At 35.1% G+C, this 20,219-nt stretch overlaps 1 protein-coding gene across 2 annotated transcripts in view; it reads left to right on the top strand.

The window, feature by feature from the left end:
- LOC131159694 (protein SLOW GREEN 1, chloroplastic-like) overlaps window positions 1-19,280 on the top strand; it is a 31,757-nt gene extending 12,477 nt beyond the window's left edge. The window contains exon 2 of one of the 2 annotated variants that reach the window (XM_058114801.1): window positions 18,887-19,280. The gene's annotated coding sequence lies outside the window, so the exon portion shown is untranslated. Of the gene's footprint in view, window positions 1-13,444; window positions 13,906-18,886 lie in introns of those variants that run through there. The other variant, XM_058114802.1, reaches the window with a different exon arrangement.
- Window positions 19,281-20,219: the final 939 nt, after the last annotated feature.

Genomic DNA, 20,219 nt, shown 5'->3' with positions numbered 1-20,219 from the left:
ACCTTGCATGTGCCTTACTCTACATTTTCCAGATAAAATTGTGTGTTCAAAGCCTGTTTCAACCCCTCCCAGGTATTAATGACACACCGATTGTGTTGTATATCTTCCCATTTGGTTCTCCACCACAATTTGGAATCCCTAGAGAGGTATACTGTTGCAATGTTCAATCGGTCTTCCTCTAAATCTATCCTTGAACACTTAAAGTAATGCTCCGGGTCGAAGATGAAATTGTCCAGTTCTTTCACATCTCGAGTACCCCCATAACTTTAAGGTTCTGGTAACTTAATTCGAATTCCCTCACTGGACTCGGTTACTAGCCTTCGGGACATCTGTGCTACTACATTTAGTTTCACACTCATCTTTTGTAAGTCATTCTGAAACTGGTCCATAGTGTTATGGAAATTGCCTATTTCCTTCAGATCTTTTTTCAGAGCAATAATGGACTCTTTGATGTTCTCTGCAAACAAATAAAAATTGTCAGTCAACTCCCGTAGGGAGGCCTCAAGCTCTATTGGCTCTCCCCCTTAGGATTTTAGGGGCGGCAATATGCCCTCAATATGTTTCAACCTATTCTCGAATTCTTCTAACTACTTAATGTTCCTCTAGAAGGCCTTAAGCTCTATTAGCCTTTTCTCTAGGGATTTTATACGTGGAATGAATTTCTTAAGTTCCACAATTCTTTCCTTAAGTATCGATACACCATAGAGGTTTCCTCTAGGGTTTTCTTCAGCAGCCTCAATCTCTATTGCCACGCCTTTTTCTTTTAACAATTCTGCCACCAACCCTTGGAGTTCAAAGCACGTCGTCTCCAAGGTTTTGAGTTTTGCCACTCGTCTCAAGCGCCTTAATGCGCTTTATCTTTCCATACTTGTTTCTCATTTTACCACTCATGGTGCTCGCACACACTATGCTCTGATACCAACTGTCACGGACCTCCAAAAGAGGACTCAAGAAAGGGCCGCGCAGCACTTGTTGAGAGCTCTCCCTTGACGAGTCAGCCAGTAGTCATGCGTTCAAGCCTGCAAGCACCAGCACCAGATAAGTCTCAATATCCATGAGAAACTAGGAATGACAGGATATCACACGAGCAAGACATTCATGAATTTCATATACAAGGAATATTAATAAAGCATTAAGATACATCCCAATCCAAGGCAACAAAACACCATAATGAAAAGGACTACTTGTTTAATTCACATCCAAGTGGATAACCATACAAACATTAACACAAGCAATCAAAGGTTCATTATAAATCCTTGGAGAATACAATTAGTGCAGTCTCTCTCTCTCTCCCCCATTACATTGTCACTCCATAACACTTAGCTTTATGAATAAGGAATGTTGCTTCATATGTTTTTACATTGTCCCTTCACTTGGATTCTTTGGAATAATTTGTTTGGGTTTTTTGGTCAAATTGGATGTGCCCTCCCTCTTTGTAGAGTTTTTTGTATTATTATGTTTAGAGTAAAGAGCGGAAGCTTTGTGGTGTTGTATCTTTCTGGCTATTATTTGGTGTATATGGTTGGAAAGAAATGCTAGAATCTCTAAAGATGTAGCCACTTTCAGCAGCGTTCTTTGGAGCCCTGTGGTGTTTCTCTTTAGTTGGAAAGGAATGCTAGAATTCTTATGATCAGCCTGAAAGGATGATGACGTCCTGCCTAATCCTTTTCTTGTTAGGCCTTCATTTCTAGGACGGAAAAAAGACCACCAAAGATGACTCTGGCAGATGCTGCCGAAACGGAATGATGAAGTCAAGGACAGGGTTATAGAGAGAGAGAGAGAGAGAGAACAAAATCATGATGGAGGTAGAGGAAATAATCATTGGCACAAATCACTGATCTTGAGGGGGAGGGGGGGGGGGGGTGGGGGTGGGAGGAGTGGGGTAGGGGGCCACAAAATCACAATGGAGGTAGAGGAGCCAGTGAGGGGTGAGAGAGAGTGAAAGTGGGTGACAGAGTGAAGGAGGATTGTTGCTGGATACAGGAACAATTAACAATTTTTCTGTTTTCAAAGTTGGAGGATCCCTGGATGAGATCTTGTAGGATTATCCAGCTATTTCATTCTCTCGTGACTCTTTTTGAATAATATGGGTGGATTTCTCTCTGTTGAGAAATTCTTTGATAGTGGAAGATCTTAGTCTTTTTATGGCATGGTGTCTTGGCATCAGGATGGTGGAGTGGTGGATTCTCTTGCACATGGGTTAAACAGGGGGTTATTTGTTTGTGCTGCAGAGCTGGGAGAAATGGGTTCACCATTTTGATGAGACAAAGAATGGCTAGTTCAGGCATGGTCAGTCACATATAATGAGGTTGTTTTTGTTCCTATCACTTCAATTCTATGCACCTTATCTTAAAAGCTTTAAAATAATAGTTATCTTGAAACTATAGTTGGGTTAATGTCTAGCAGATTACAGGGAGGCTTGGATAACTTTTATTGTTGGTTGAATGATTTTTGGGAGGTTAGCTCTTGATTGAACATTATTTAGGAAAGTCAAGTATACTTGTTATGTTGATAGAGGAGCAAAAGATCTTCTGCTGCTTTCTCTTTTTGAATGGCGTCGTGTAAGTTATGTGGGTTTAGCATGGCAGGAGTTCATCAAAGCATGTTTGGATTTCCTAGGGTAACCGAGGTATCTTCTTACTTGTACGATTTAGTGCAAAAAACATAGTGGAGGCCATTACACAGAATGCCAGCTAATTCCAAATAATGGTTGAAACTTGGAATAGTGGTATTTTATGGAAGTTTGATTCTTGTCTTTTTGTGTCATTTGCCTGCTGACTACATAAGTTTTGGGGGGGGGGGGGGGTGGAAAATATGGGGGGATGAAGGCATCTTGCTAGAAGACAATATATAGAAGAAACATGAAACAATAGCATCAAAACTAATAAACAGAAATTTTTTTGATGCAGGACTGATGGACACGAGAGGATGCAGGAAAAAAAGAGAAAACAGTAGGAAAATAAACTGGAGACTAGAAAAGGTAGTGAAAAAAATGACAAACTCAATTAGTGCTGAGTGCTCAATATGCCAATCTGTCCTTCATGGTTACACATCAAGCCTTTTTTGTATAATCTTTCTCCTAATACTAAATAAGGGAAAATGATAGGAAAATAAACAGGAAACTAGAAGGGAGCAGGAAAAAAAAAAAAAAGGTGAAGTAAAACTTAATTAGTGCTGAATGCTCACTTTGCCAATCTGTATCATGGTTGCACATCAAGCCTTTATATAGACCTTCTCCTAATACTAAATGAGTAGAAAATCTCTAGGAAACAATATCAAATTCTAATTAATGAAAAATAATATCAATGTCAAATCCCTAAAAGTTAAAACACACAAATGTAAATCTTTAGATCACAAAACTATAGACAATCGCTAAGACTGTGGACGATCTATTAGATTATTGGCTTATAAAATTGTACTGTAAAAAAAACTGCAAAAATAGGGAAAATCCTAAAAATAATAAACTACAAGATTGCCCAAAAATCATAAAAATGCCAAACATTTCCATCTTGGGATTTGAAGCTCATACTGTATCATTCTCCCTGACTGTAAAAATTCAACACTGGAACACAGAATACTTGAAGGATAAAGAACTGAATAGTCAAATAAACTTGCATTGGAACCATATAATCTGCATGCTTCAAAATACATATGAATGCAAGTGGATGGAGTCATTGAAATGAACTTATCAAATAATAAATTCCACGTTCATAATCTCACTCCCATCTTCAACCTTGAACTCAATGGACTTACCCTGAATGGATGGTTTAATCTCTGCTGTTTCTATCTCATCAAGTTTCTTCATTGATTCCTTTGGCTTAAATGTCAATTTTGGAATGCCCTTCACACCCTCAAATCCTGCTACCAATAAAGTTGGTTGCTGCTTTTGTTTTGACACGAGCTCACTAAGCACCTCCACAGATCTCTCCTCAACAATAAACTCTTTTTGGTCAACCATGTTGTGAGCTTTAACAATATCAGGTTGATTGCTTGGCTCAGTAACTATTGGAGTAGTTTGCTCCATAACTACAGTCCCCTTCATCCCTGTTTCTAAACGAGCCATTACATTTTCAGTTGAATGTTAGTGTCTGTGATCTCATTCTTGAAATATATTAGATCCACATTTCTCTGTTCAACAAGGACATGGATATCTCTCCGGTTCTTCAATTCAAGCACATCTCACTGTATTGGCTCAATTTGGTCCTTGGTCACCATGGCTATCGGCAAGGATCAGGTATGGGTTGTGACAGCAGGGATGCAAGAGTGATAGTGGGGTGATGATGACAGCAGTGAGGATCGAATTGAGGCTGTGGGTTATGGATTTGCGAAATTCTCCTGTTCAATAGCTCACAAAGACAGATGAGGAAAAGCCATGAATCGTTATGTTGGGGATGCGCATCAGGCAGCTTGCAGTGCTGCAGCTATTGCTGGTGGGGCTTTTTGATGATGACGGTGGTCTAGTTGTGGCCCACAATTGAAGGGGAAGGAGATTCCAAGGACAAAGATCAGCTGGTTGGGTTTCTTCCTTGAAGAAGAAGATGGTGGTGATGAGCAGCAGCTTTTTCCTGCTCTCTGCTACGTATCCCCTGTTCTGGCAGCGGCCAACAACAACAACTATTTTTTTCCCCTTTCCAAATGTTTCTTGGCTTATGCTGTCTTTGCCCACAATGCTGCAAATCAAATGGGTTCCTTCTCTGTGATGGATTGTTTGGTGGTTAGTGTTATAGTGTAGCTGTTTGAAGAATAGGAATCGGGGTTTTGATGTGTTGGTGAAGCTTGGGGGTCATGTAGGGAGGGGGTTTGGTTTATGATGGATGGGAAGTGAAAAGTAAGGTGTATGCCCAAGAGGGGGTGAATTGGGATTTAAAATTTCTTTGATTGATTCTTTCTTAACTTATTTTAAGTTCAGCCACCACACAAGCAAAGTTATTTTTCAAATACAAGTTCAGAAAGTTAACTTAGTTAAAACCTTTATGAATGAATATATCAATTTGAATATTCCTTTCAGCAATTTAATACAATTTAACCAACACAATCACAACACAATCCACAATAAGCAATAATCCCAGCAATACTTTCAAAGTTTCAGCACTTTAGTAACTCAAGGTAGAGTTGATGTATGTTGTTGATGAAGAGCTCTGTATTGGTGAACCTGTTTTTTCAATATGAAGTATAATTCAATTTTCCAACACTCTTCCAAAAACTCTGATTTTAATTAAACTTTCAATTAATGAGTTTTGAGTGTTAACCAATCAACGTACTCTCTTATGGTTTCCGCACTTAGTATTGATTAACCAACGTACTCCCTTTTTGGTTTCCGCAATCCCAAAGTCAAATTAATTTTCAGTTTTTTTATAATCCAGTCCACTTAGTATAAATGAAAAATTAAAATTCAACCACGTAGTTAATATGAACAGAAATTTAAATGAGAGTAGGGAAGAGAGTGAGACGAGAGTTTTTACGAGGTATGGCTATTCCCACCTACGTCCTCGCCTTGGACAACACTACCTAAGGATTCCACTATAACCACTCTTTTATAGGCAGGAGCAACCTTACAATCTCTCCTTCAATGGGCTAGAGTACGCCTCTCCAAACGATGCCCCATGCTTGGTCCAATAACGATTCAAGAACCTAAACCGTCTACAAAACAAGAACATGTTTTGGTGTACAAAGACACTCTCAACAAGAGCAGATTAGTACAATAATTCAGTACTAAAATATACTTCAATTCAAAATAATAATTGAAAGAGTTTGAAGCCTTTAGAAGTATATCACCGTGAGCTTTCTTTCTTGATTGAAAGAATTCAGAGTATGCTCAGAATTTTGTGAGAGATTCCCAGAAAACGTCAGTAAAGAAATTCAGAATTTGATTGCACAAGAGAGCTTTGAGAGTTTTGAGAACAACAGAGCTTGAATGCTGTATTTGCTTGGTGTTTTTGAATCCTTAGCCTTGGGGAGGTATTTATAGATGTTTATTCAAAAGTATTTTGTGTTGCCCAAGTGATTTGGAGTGTTTCGCAAGTTTACATAATGTTTAGAATTCAAAAAGTCAAATTTGGAAAGTTCCTGTTATGTAAAATTTAAAAACTCGAAGAGTAAGTCGACTGGGAAAGTAGGAGTCAGTCGCTTGGAAACATTAAAACACAGAGATTTTCAAATATAGGAGTCAATCGACTGGGAAATCACGAGTCAGTTGCTTGGGTCCTCTCGGGTTGTTTCAAAATCAGGTATTTTATTTGTTAGTCACCTGGGATCTTGTCAATTGCCTGGAAAGACCAACAACTGATTTTTCAACTTATTTCCAAATTTATTTTGCTCTTTTGCTTTCCCCAAAATATTTTAAGACTTTTGAAAAGAATTTTCCTTGGTTTTTCAAAACATGGTCTCTAAGTCAATAAATTTCCTAATGAGCTTTAAACCTAATCAAATCATCATTTGAATGAAGTACTTACATAGAGACTCTCTTAAGACTTTAAACACATTCTAAGTTTGGAGTCTTCATGCTTGTTATTTGTTGAGTCATTTTTGTCCTTGAGCTTCAAATCTCTAAGCTTTCATCAATTTCTCTTTGGTATTCATGCTCACATATTCTTTGAGCTTTCATATTCCTTTCACATGAAGTCTTGCAATGAACTTGAGCTTGAAACACCTGGTTCCTGAAGTATTTTTACTCACAACAAAACATGTTAAATAACCTTTGATTTGTTATCATCAAAACAAGATTAGTAAGCCATGGTAGGCCAATAGGAAGGGTTCTGTGTTGTTGTTGCTAGGCAGTGACCATGTGAAAAATGTGTCAAAGGCTGATAGCATTTGTGGCTGGGATTCTGGAAGGCAAAAGTTGGCTGGTGATTGTGAGTAGTGGTTGTGTTGAAATTGATAGAGGATCGAGATGAGGCTTTGATACCAAATTGATGTAGGACCAATGCTACCAAGAACGTGGAACGTTCTGATTCGTGGAATAGGTATGGCATCATGGTATATGTTCTAAAATGTGGAATGGTAGGGATATACTTAAATAGATATATTGGTGAAAAAAGCATATGTTTTGGAGGGGGTGTTGAGGTGTTTTTTAAAATGTAGACGAGATTTCTTATTGTGGAATTGATTAATAATAATGCAAAAAACTTCATATGTGATGATATCTGGCTTTTAACTAATAAAAAAGTTATGTTATGTGAAAAACATTGAATTAAAACTTTCGATCGATAGATTTAGCATTTTGGAACAAAAATGTACCTCGTTTCAAGATGTTCGGATCAACACGTGGTTTGCTGGGGTGTGTGTTTTCTGGTAACTATGTGGAAGACCAATAGAGAGGGAGTAGGAAAATGAGAGAAAACAATAGGAAAATAAACATGAAAATAAGATAGAGAATAAAAACCACAGGAAAAAGAGAGAGAATGAAAAAGAATGGAGATGAACCGCAATTAGGGCTGAATGCTCAATATGCCAATATGTCCTTCATGGTTGCAAGATACAAGCTTTCTCCTAATGCTAAAAAAGTAAAAAATATTTAGTAATTAATATCAAATTCTAATCCCTAAAAATTAAAACACATAAAGTAAATATTTAAAACATAAAGACTAGATAATCATAAAATTGTAGATAATCTACTAGATTATTTGATTATAAAATCCTACTATAAAAATGCTGCAAAAAAAAAGGAAAAATCCTAAAATAATAAATTACGAGATTGCCCAAAAATCCTAAAAATGCCAAGCATTCTCAGCGTAGGCTTTGGAATTCATGCTGCATCATTCCTCCCCGATTGTAAAAATTTAGCCTCAAACTTGAAATGCTTTGAGGATGAAGAATTGAGCAGTCAAAGAAACTTGCTTTGGTACCATTAACCCACATGCTTAAAAAATAAATATGAATGCAAGGAATTATTGAAAATGAACTTATTGGAATGATAAATTCCTCATACTTGATCTCACTTCTGCCTTCAACCTTGAGCTCAATGGTCTTATCCTCCATGGATGGTTTAATCTCTGCAATTTCCAAGTCTTGAAGTTTCTTTGTGGATTCTTTTGGCTTAAATGTCAATTTTTGAACAACTCTTAAGCCCTCACTTTTGGTACTCAGCTGTGAACTTATCAAGGATTTTTATCTTTTTCTTAATAGAGTTGTTAATTTGTGGTCTTTGACTTGATGCTGTCATGTCCTCTGGTGTTGGAGTTTTGGCATTTGGCTAGGGCTTAAGCTGCCAAACTCCTTACCCCCACATTGAACCCCTAAAGTTGGACACCCTAGTCCGTAAGTTGTTTGTTTAGGTCTCTTGTTTGGTCATGCATAGCCTAGGCAATTGTCCCCCTCCAACCCTTTTTTGCCTTAAAAGAAATAATAATCTTTTTCTTAACAAACTTGTTAATCATTTGTGCTCTCTTCTTTGGCAAATGTTTGCTTCATTCTCAATACTTGTTTACTTAGAGACCGTTTGGTATCATTGTCTAAAATTATGAATACAAGTACGAAAACTGAAGACCAAAAACAGAAATTAAGAACCAAGGAATTAGCAACTTCTTTGGTTAATATTTTTTGAAACTAAGAAAAATTGAAACCTTGATTAAACAAATGGTCATTTTTGTTCTTTAATTAGATAACAATAAAAAAAAAAAAAAAATTGTAAAATTACAAAATAATACAAACTTAAAATATTGTAATAAAAATAAAAATAAAAATTATTAAAATTATTTTGTTTAATTATTATATTTCAAACTCCACTTGACAAGTGCAATCTTGTTGAATATGACAGTTGGAAATAGTAAAAATATTTAATAATTGGATTTTGTTATTTTACAGTTTTATTTTAGTTATATTTTAAATTCATATTATGGTTTTTTTTTTTTTTCAATTTTTAATTGAAAAATATGTATAAAATGAATGATTTAATTTGGAAAAGTTAATTTTGGATATTAAAACATTTTGGCAAAAGGTTACCAAAACAACTAAAAAACTATAAAATCTAGTTTTAATATTTTCTGCAAATCGTAGAAAACCGACAATTGAAACTGAAAATTGGTAAGCAAGAAAATGCATCTTCATAATTTATTTCTTCACCATATAGAAATGAAAATAAAAAACAGAAACGATACTATACAAGCCTTTAATAACTTGTTTAGTCTTAGTGTTGTCATTGACAACTGTTTTTGCTTCCTTCTCATTGAAGACGACTTCTTTTTGGTCCAAACTTGTTTAAATTACCATTTTGATGCTCAACAATTGTAGTAATGTTAGCACAATTGCACTTTACTAGTACTTGAAATTTGCTATTGAGGATTTTTTAGACATTGCTCACTGTTGTGCATTGATATTTTTTGTGGATGATTTATTATTATTATTTTAATATTTCTTCACTCGGTCTATAGGCACAGGTTAGTAGGGGGAAAACAACTCAAAGGGGGAAAAGATTATAATGAGGATGATAATGATAGAATATTTTCTTGCTGTGCAATATTTGTAAGAGATGCATTAACAATTTGACACAATGTTTTAAAAGGCTCAATCGAGGCTCGCCTCAAGGCAAGGCATGCTTAAAACACCTTGAGGCTCAATCTAAAATATCAAATTCCAAAAAGGCTAATGCATTACATGCTAAGGCTTACGCATTTTTGCAAAAAGCACGCCTTTTGTGCCTTTTTGGTTGAGGCTTACGCATTTTGGGTGTGTGATTCTCAAGTTAGAATTGGTTAGAAAATTTTAACTACTTGTTTGTACAAAAGGAATATCATAATATGAATTTATTTCTAAAACTCTTGAACCTCAACCTTTCCAAAATAACTGGACTTGTATATTAAGTCATGAAAATAGTTTAAACTTTGTAATGGTATAGCTGTCGCTTGTCATGATTTATGTCATGTATTCAAGTTAACAATTTTTGAATGGCCAACAAGTATTTTGTTAAGTACAGCTAGTTTTTCTTTTATACATTATATTTGTGATTTTCTTAATTTTTACTTTATTTTAAATATATATAATTTATTTAATAAATTTTTATCTTAAAAAACAAATTCTCAAAAGGCTTACGCCCAAACGCCTTGATACTTACGCCTTGCCTTTTGAGGGTTAGAACGCCTCGCCTTACGCCAACGCCTTTTAAAACATTGATTTGACATGAGCAATGTTTTCTTTAGAAATATTATATGTTTTGGTACTAGTAACTTGATAATTCTTTTATATATTGTTCAACCAAAGCCTTCTCTTTTTATAGCTTTTGGCTTCTAGTTTTAATAATTTATTTTTTAATGATAAATTTTATGATTGTAATTTTAAAGATTAGGTTATACAATATAATGATTAGTGTATGGACTATAGAGAAACTTGAGAATTTCCAATCACCATAGGTATACATCAAGGACTTGCTTTGAGCCCTTATCTTTTTGCTTTAGTGATGAACCAACTAACTAAAAGCATTCAAAATGAGGTTCCATGGTGTATGTTGTTTGCAGATGATATTGTAATGGTTGATGAAAATAGGAGCGGAGTAGAGGTTAAGTTAGAATTATGGAGAGAAGCTCTGGAATCTAGAGGCTTTAGGATAAGTAGAAATAAGACAGAATATACGAAATGTAATTTCAGTCATGGTAGGAGGAATATTAGAGACAAAGTTAAACTTAATGATAAAGAAATAAATAACACTTGTATGTTTTGATACCTTGGATCTCTTATGTAAGTTGAAGGAGAAATTGAAGATGATGTGATGCATAGAGTTAAAGTAGGTTGGGTAAAATGGAGAAGTGCTTCTAGAGTGCTTTGTGATTGTAAAATATCCTTAAAATTAAAAAGGAAGTTTATAGGATGACTATAAGACCAGCTATGCTTTATGGATTAGAATGTTAAGGGACGAAAAAACAAAATATCCACAATGTAAAAGTTGCTAATATGAGAATACTTAGATGAGTGAGTGATATAACACTGAAAGATAAATTAAAGAATGAACATATTTGCGGTAGGTTTGGTGTAACTCCTATAGAAGATAAGACAAGGGAAAGACGACTCAGATGGTTTGGGCACTTGTAATGTAGGCTACATAGTGCGCCAATGAGGAAGAGTGAGTTAATTACTGTGGGGTGTAGTATAAGGTGTTGGGGTAGACCTAATATAACTTGGACTGAGATAGTGAGTAATGATTTAATAGCGCTGAATTTGTCAAAAAAAATGGTCCATGATCACATCAATTGGCGAAAAAGGACTCATATAGTTGACCCCACCTAGTGGGACCTAAGGCTTGGTTTTGTTGTTGTTTAGGTTACTAATATAACTTCTTGGCCTAAATTTATTAGTTTTTTATTGCTTCAACTAATCAATTTATTTGTCACACATGAGAAAGTGAATTTTTCTTTTCCTATCAATAGCATTAACTAGTTTATTTTGCTAAAGGCTAATAATTTGAGATTTTTTCGCAAAATTAGAGTTAATGAAATTAAGTTTGCATTAAAAAAGATGAAAAATGGAAGAGGACCTGATGACATCCCAATTGAAGTTTGCAAATGCCTAGGTAATAATGGAATCATTTGGTTTACTAATTTATTAAAAGCAATTATTAGAACTAAGAAATTGCTAGACAAATGGAGGAAAAACACTTTAATACTTATATGCAAAAATAAAGAAGATACTCAAAATTATAATAACTATTTTGGAATTAAACTTATGAGTCATACACTGAAAATGTAGGGAAGCGTTATTAAACAAAGACTATGGTTAGGGCTTCAAAAATTTGTTTGATTTTATGCTTGGGAGATCGACCATGTAAGATTATCTTCTTTTAGGAAGATTAAGGTAAAGATTTAGGGAAAAGAGTAGGAACTTGCACATGATTTTTATTGACTTAGAGGAAGCCTATGATAGGGTATCTTGGGAATTTATGGTGGGTTCTAAATAAAAGGAGTATGTAGTACGTATATCGATTTCGTTAAGCATATGTTCGATGGAATAATGACTAGCTTTAGGATTTTAGGTGGTGTCTGAGGAATTTCCAATCAAAATAAGTGTGCATTAAGGATCTACTTTGAGCCTTTATATTTTTGCATTAGTGATGAATGAATTTACTAGGTGATGCAGGGGCAGCATCAAGGTTCTGCCATGAGAGAGATTATAAGAAATAAAAGAGAGGAAGGGAGGGGAAAGGAGGAGAGAGGAGATACTTGGGGGGAACTCACGTTCAATCAACAATTCAAATTCATTAACAACTAACTTACAACATGGCTTTCACACACTATTTATAAGAAAGCTTAAACAAATAAAATTACGCACATACCCCTAAAACTACATGAATTACAAACATACCCTTACTTTACACAAATATTACAAACAAGCCCCCAAAACACACATAATGTTATGCTAATTAAACTCAATACATAATAAACTACTAATTAAACCTAGCAATCCCTTAACCCAATTCTTCTTAATTATTCTCCAACATGGCTCTTCCCAAGATCTTGCTTCTTGTCCTACATCAACTCTCCCCTAATTAGAAAAAAATCAGCCTCAAATTTTGAAATGTTGGAGATTCAAAAGGGAGAAGAAAACTTGGACTCCTCGAAAGCTAGTGCTTGAATGAGACAAGAAACCACATTCTGTTGGCAGCACAACAAACTTGACTTGAGAATTAGCATCAATGAAATCATCAGGGATGACAAACTCTACAATGAGAATGTTTGAAAGACTTTTAATGTCAAACACTTCCATTACCTTGCTGGTAGTGTCTTCAATTTGATGACATGATCACTAACCTCAGATTTTTGGCCTTGGTTGGTTGGTAGCTAGAGTAGCCTTCAAAATGATTTTCTTCCCATTGTAGTGGAAGACATGTGCACCCATGTCCTTGAGTTGCACCAGAATCATCAAACCAAGGAGAACCAAGGAATACATGGCCAATCTCCGTAGGTGGGATATCACACCAAACATCATTCATAAACATGTACAATAGAGTTATCTACCCAAGACATCTCATAAGGTTCTGGTGAGGTTCCAGATGAAGCTGCATTCGTGTGACTCCATTTATGGAAACCATATCATTGGACATCTTCCATCAATAATGATTTCGCTAGCCTTTTCTACGCATTTGAGGAAGGTGTTGAAGAGCTTGAAATTGTGCCCAAGGTATGATAGATGACATTATATGCTGCAGCTATATATCACACCCCTTTAACGCAATTTCCCACAAGCTACTCCCAATTTCTCAAAAACTATCTTCAATTCACTTTTGATATTGATTGTCTTGCTGAAATGAAACAAATTCACAAGAAAACTCGCAAACTACAGCAACAAAACCTGAATTTTAATACTGGAGTGACAATTTCTAGGGTTTTGTGCCAAAAAGTATTGCATTTGCTTGCAATGTAGTGTCCACAATCAAAATATCATGCTGCATATCAAAATATTATGGAGAAAAGACCAATTTCTCATTGTGAGAACCAATTTCTTGCGATTCTGGTGACAGCAGGAAGTCTGGCAGAATCCTCACTTGCTGTCGCTGGAGTGTGGGGCGCGAGTCGCCAGCAGCGACTTCCAGAAATTATTTTCTGGGGAGTGGTAGATCGAAGGGTGGTGGTGATCTGTCAAAAAAACTCTGGCAAGGGTGGAGCTTGAATGGGCCGGTGGATGGAGAATTTCAGGTGGCGCATTGGGCTTCATGGCTGGTCGGTTGGTGATACAATTTTGAGGGGAAGCGTTTGGGTGGTTTCTGTTTTTGGTGGTGTTGCAGAACCTAGGCTGGAAATTAGGGTTTCGAAAAATGGGACATGACTGGAATTTCTGAAAAAGTTCAGAAACTGCAGAATTGTTTTTCCTTTTTTTTTTTTTTTTAATTTTAAACTGAAATTTCAGAATATAGAAGAATCAGAGAGAGAATGATGGAAGGGAAATAGAGGAAAAGACGAAGGAATAATGTAGAAAAAGGCGGAGAAGGAGAAGAAGAAGAAGAAGAAGAAGAAGAAGAAAGACAGAACAGAGAGTGAGAAAACAGAACTGAGGCACAGCAGAAAACCAGAGAACAAGAAGAGAAGAAGGAAGAAGTAGCAGCAGAGAGGGAGGGAGAAGTTACAGAACAGAGGAGAAGGAAAGAAGAAGAAAGAGAAGGAGAAGCAGCAGCAGCAGAGGGAGATAGAAGTTGCAGAACAGTGGGGGGAGGAAGAAGAGAAAGAAGAGGGGGAAGATGAAGATTGAAGGGAAAAGATGGAGTAATTGAAATGATTGTTGTTTTATTGCATGATGTGCATTTGGACGTGTTCAAGGGTTAATTTCTTGAACTAATTTTAATTTATCAGTGCAATTATCTATCATTCTTCTTCTGTATATTAAGTTGTAAAATTGTCTTCAAATTCTGATACCTCAGTAGGTATGTTTGTCCCGACTGGCCCAACCTGATCCCACCTGCACCGATATGCCTGTTTATTTAGAAGAGGTTTAAAATATTTATAAACAAAAATATTGGGTTGGTTGGCAGGTTTAAATGTCAAATATGGTCCATTAACTGATCAGAACTAACTCCAAATAAATGTTGTTGTCCTATATTCCTCTAGCTAAAACACACAAGCCTGGGTTTCTCTCCTTCCATTTTCATCTTCCAATTCCCAAAATCTATCTAGCAGCTCACCTGGGCATCCTTTCACTCTGCCTTCTGCAGCTAACCACCTCTCTTTCTCCATGGATTAATTCGTTACAAACCTCGATCTTGAGGCATGCAGAAGCTCCCCCTAGATCTATATATTTAATAAGCTCCACAATCACAAAAGAGTTTGGCTATTCATTGCGAGAAAATCAGCACAATTTTTTTTTTCATGAGTAATGTTTCGTTTTGGCATTTGTTGGTTATTTCAAAAAGGTCACATGATTACATGTTACTTATGAAAAGTTCTTGTGCTAATTTTCTTGTGGTGGATAGAGTTTTCCATCACAAAAATGTGGGCTTTGATAGAACCACACTTTTGGGTTAGATTCAAGCCTTCGAGATTAAAATTGGTGTTCTAATTTTTTTCTATCATCTGGTAGGTACTCTGCCTCTCTCTCTCTCTCTCTCTCTCTCTCTCTCTCTCTCCATACTTTGTCTTTTTAATTTTTTATTTGTTTTTTCTTTGAATTGCAGGTGTGTTTTGATGCTTTGGTTAATGTTTCTTTATTCATCATGTCATTTTGATTTCTAGGGCTTCATTTTTTTTTGATGCTTTGGTTTTAGAAAATTAGTCGGATTGGTTGGTTAGACATTTCTGAAATCAGAATAACTGACATGCTGGTCTGGATAGAAATTAGTGTCAGAACTGATCCTACCTGATCCAATGAACACCCCTATCCTTCATATTCCATATGTAGATTCAAGCCTTCGAGATTAAAATTGGTGTTCTAATTTTTTTCTATCATCTGGTAGGTACTCTGCCTCTCTCTCTCTCTCTCTCTCTCTCTCCATACTTTGTCTTTTTAATTTTTTATTTGTTTTTTCTTTGAATTGCAGGTGTGTTTTGATGCTTTGGTTAATGTTTCTTTATTCATCATGTCACTTTGATTTCTAGGGCTTCATTTTTTTTTTATGCTTTGGTTTTAGAAAATTAGTCGGATTGGTTGGTTAGACATTTCTGAAATCAGAATAACTGACATGCTGGTCTGGATAGAAATTAGTGTCAGAACTGATCCTACCTGATCCAATGAACACCCCTATCCTTCATATTCCATATGTAGAGAGGATAAAATTTTTATTTTTTCACGAGGTTCAGGTTACATGTTTTTCTTCATTAATTGGGCACAAAATTCTTGAGTATTCCTCTTAATTGAGGTATGATAAGAGTACCTTGATTAGACATAGAATAAGCTAAAGTCAAGGTTCCTCTTTCCATATCTGGAAATTTTCAAATCTATAATCTTTTTCCGAAAGAATTTCTTATTAAACAAATTCATAGATAATAAATTGAAGAGTGAGTTTGATTGCTTGAAGATTTCTCATCATCATTCTAGTGAGTGGTACAAAAACAATACTTGTGGGGAACATTTTTTTTGGAAAATGCGTTTTGGAGAATGAACACATTTTTTGCCTGAGATATTAGAAGGGTGCCTTTAGGGGGGCCAGCCTTGATATACCTAAATGTCACATGTGGAAACCAAAATGGGAATGAAGGATTAGGAATCCCAATATAGTCATTCCGATTCTTAGGAAGTGGATGGTTTAGTCCCATCTGTGTTTGGATAATTTTAGGAATTGGAATCTTGAGAATATAGAAGATATTTTTTTAAAAATTTTGTAATGTAATGGTAATATTTCCATTTTGAGGCATGGATTGGCATTCCCACACCATTAGTTTCCCAATCCAAAGTTTTAAGGATGGGAATTTGGGTTCTGTGGTGAGGTTCGGTGGGAATAGGAATGACTCCCAGACAGTAGATCCAACATCAGATTCATTCCCGTTCCAAGTGCGACCTCATTCTTGCTCATTGATTTCTGCACAGAAAATGTAGCCGAAGGGCATCATGGATCTCTGGTGGATATTTTATGTGGGGTTGTAGACTTGTACTAATTGATTGTGGTTACTCGAGAGCAGTTGCCACATTGGAACTGAATTAAGTTCTAGAGCTGTCGTCATGTTACCATGCAATAGCTGTGTTCTTTTTTTATTTTATTTTTTTTGTTTGGTTCCATGGTACATGCAATGATATTATTGGTATTTATCTATTTTAGAACCGGTCATCCGGCCCGTTGCATAAAAATTGTGCAAGAGACGTTTACTCCTTGCTTCCTTCTGGATGATTATGGGTGACCTGCGGAGATGGACCTATTCCTCACATATATGTTGATCATATCACCCAGCATGTCGGGTGAGATGGGAAGGAGCTGACCCTGTAAATAATTTAAATTGAGTGTAGCTTAGTTCGTTCAATTGGTGTAAGTTTCGAGGCACGTCTCACATTCATCATGAGGGTTTGATTCCCAGACTTAACACATTAGTGCATATCATTCAAACTCAGACACAGCTTGGTGCAGGATTGTTCTTTCTGAGAACTGTCACTGAACTTTTCTAATTTGGGACTCGGCTGAGTCAGGTGTTCCCATGCTTCACCATTTCTGACCGATGAGTTTCAAATGTATTGACTGTTTTTGGCCAGATCTGCTCGATGATCTACTTCTCTCATAAAATGTCTGTAAAGCAAGTAGAAAGGGTTAAATGATAGCGGCCACGGATATGACCACCTTGCTTTGACTTTTTGGCCCTTGAATTTCATTTTTACTGATCCTTTCGGTGCTTGAAGCGCACTTTTAATTAAACAAGAGGGCTAACCTACTTAGCATGGATCTTCATGAGAAGTAGACCTTGTAAAATGGATAAAAATTCGTTAATTCGGTCCGCATCTAGTCCGTTTTAATCGACTTATAATTAATTACTTGTTAAATGAGTCAAATATGGTTTTTTAATTTTATATCTGCCTCCTTAGCGGGCCGGGTTGGGTCAGGTTTATTTGGCGGATATCCGTTAACCCACTTAAATATATATATTGAGAACAATAATATCCTTATTCAAATAACTGAGCTGTGAACGCTACGTGCTTTAGAAATGATATAAGCAGGGGTATTTAACACGATTATATGATATAGGTAATAATAAATATCATGAATCTCATGATTTGAGATACAATCTATAGACATATAAGCTCCTTTTGAATCAATAGACATTGATTTCTTAGCATATACGATCCTCTGACAATTGACTTTGGATCTTTGACACTCTTTAGTTTTTATTGTGATGATTTGACTCGGATCTTCGTTATTTGAATCTGCAGCGGACAAATGTAACCGTCGACAGTTTGATGAACGATTAGGTTTTAATGCTTATGTTTTACAATTTTACTTGAATAAGGAGTTGTTAATTAATTAGTATGAATGATTCAATGATTGATATAGTTATTAGAAAAGTTAATACACAAATTAATCGCAAGTTGTATGCAACTTAAATTATTATGACATAAAATAAATTATTAACAAAATTATATTTGAGAATGGCGAATTATTAGTCCATCCGCCATCAATTATCTGATCCCAAATCGCCTCATCTGTCATGAATTATCCGACCCCAAATCGTCTCATCTGTCACTTAAACGAGTTGAATATGGATTATAATTTCTTCACTCAATAATTCGCCTTATGCGCCACGGATTATCCGACTCGATTTGCTTTGTCAGGTATAATGGGAAGAAGAATAGCTGTAGCTACCTTAGAAAAAAAAGAAAAAAGAAAAAAGCAATAATTATTGATGCTATTGGATTGAAAATATATAAAAAGGCTTAAGAGTTGCAGGATTGAAAAGTTCTATATTAATCATATTAGTCGTGGAAAATATGGATTGTGATGAGTGATATTACTGCTCATGCGGTAATGGCTCTGTATAAAGCCTTAGCTTCATACACTAATCAGGGGCTTTAAACTAGTAAAATTGGAATTTGGAGAGAGTCTGAAGAGTTTGATTGCTATAAATAATAGGTTTTGTACACGAGGAGGTTGATCTCAATTCTCGCATTATATGATCGTACTTTTTTAGATGGTATTTGAGAGTATCGATTCGCCCTTTGGATTTTGATTCTTGTGGATTTTTTTTTTTTTGAAGAAATTCAATATAATTTTATATTATGTTTTGCTTAAATTTATATTTTTAAATACAAAAAATAAAATTTATGCTTCTAAATGCAGTATTAAGAGGCACTTCTGCTTTGGTGGTTGTAGTTTTTTTGGCATTGAGGATTTTGTTTAAGAAAAAAAAATTAATTTTTCTTCATAATTTTTTTGGTACTAAATAATACTAAAAATAAAGATTAAAAATTAATGTCATGTAAAACTGAAGTCTGTTCATGTTATATTTTAGTAAATTTTTTCATATTATAAATTTATAATATTTTTCATGTTTGGAAGGTGCGGAGAAAGAGGAGGGGCAGAGTATTGAAGCAGAGTGGACTTGGTTTAAGAGGGAAATGTCAATGCCAAACATTGGCCTGACGAAGGAGCTTTTGGCAAATAATTAAAGTATTTGATATGATTGAGGCTTGCGCACTCGCTATGATTAATTTAAAATTTTGGGCTGACCTGGTAAGGAGTATCATAGGCGATCTAAGTTATTTTTTTAACTTAGCTATTATTGTTTTATACTTATTGTTGTAGGTTAATTGAGTTGCTTGTGCTAAAAAAACATTGGAGCTAACTTGTAAATGGTGCCACCGACGGTAATTGATTGTCACAATTATGCTCCTTAAACAAAGGAAGAATGATAAAAATATTTTTAATAATTAACATATAATGTTATTTTTTAGGAGATGTTTTAGTGGTTGAAGCTTGAGATTTTTACGCTCTATCGGGAAAGAAAAATAGAGTAGAGAGTTATTTTTCGTTGCATGGAATGTTCAATTTATTTAAGGGGGGAAAAAATAGATAGTAAGTCGAGGTTTTTGTCATTTCGACGATTGTTTCTGTTTTAAAATTTGGAGCCATTTTTGGATAAATTATGAATGTAAAAGGGTTAGGCTTTGCCCACTGCACTTGTGCATGCCATCTTGTAAATGATTGTTAATGGGAAGGTTCAAATTTTCAAAATGGTAAGTGTATCAAAATGTCATTTTTCCATGAGGGTAATGTTTGGATCGGGTGTTCGATATAGGGAGAGGGAGTAAAATAAGTAGGAATTTTTAAATTATATTCTCTCTTTGTTAAATATTACTACTAATTACGATTACAAAAATAATATTAATGATATTTAAAATTAGATTCTGTTACTAATTATATGTAGTCTATTTTTTTTCAATTTTTATAATTAAATGTGAAGAAGTGAAATTTTTTATTTTTATTTTTTCTAATTTTTGTTTTTTGTGATGTTCTAACGAAACCTAAATGACTAGAAAAACAAAGTATTTACATAAAACTTTTGTATCCTGAGATAGGTATAATTTTTTTTAACAATCTAAATTATGAAAGCTTAGGCATTCATGAAAATAGATGGCACAACAAGAAGAATCCAAGCCTTTAAGTCCCCAATATATGATATTGGTTACATGAATATTCTTTTTGTTAGATTACACAATTATGGATAATTTTGTTCGACATTTTTAAGGCTTTTAAATTATTATTATTTCATTTTAAGTTATTTTAGGTGCATCTGTACGTGTTCTACTACCATTCATAGTGATTAGATCATTTTTCATTGGTGTACTATTTGACCTATGTTGTAGGTCTCTAAATCATGTGAGTTGCCCTT

This window comes from Malania oleifera, chromosome 7 (assembly GCF_029873635.1).
Source record: "Malania oleifera isolate guangnan ecotype guangnan chromosome 7, ASM2987363v1, whole genome shotgun sequence".
In the NCBI taxonomy this organism is placed as follows: Eukaryota; Viridiplantae; Streptophyta; class Magnoliopsida; order Santalales; family Ximeniaceae; genus Malania; species Malania oleifera.
The sequence above is the reverse complement of the archived record's forward strand: the minus strand, read 5'-3'. Positions and strand labels throughout refer to the sequence as shown.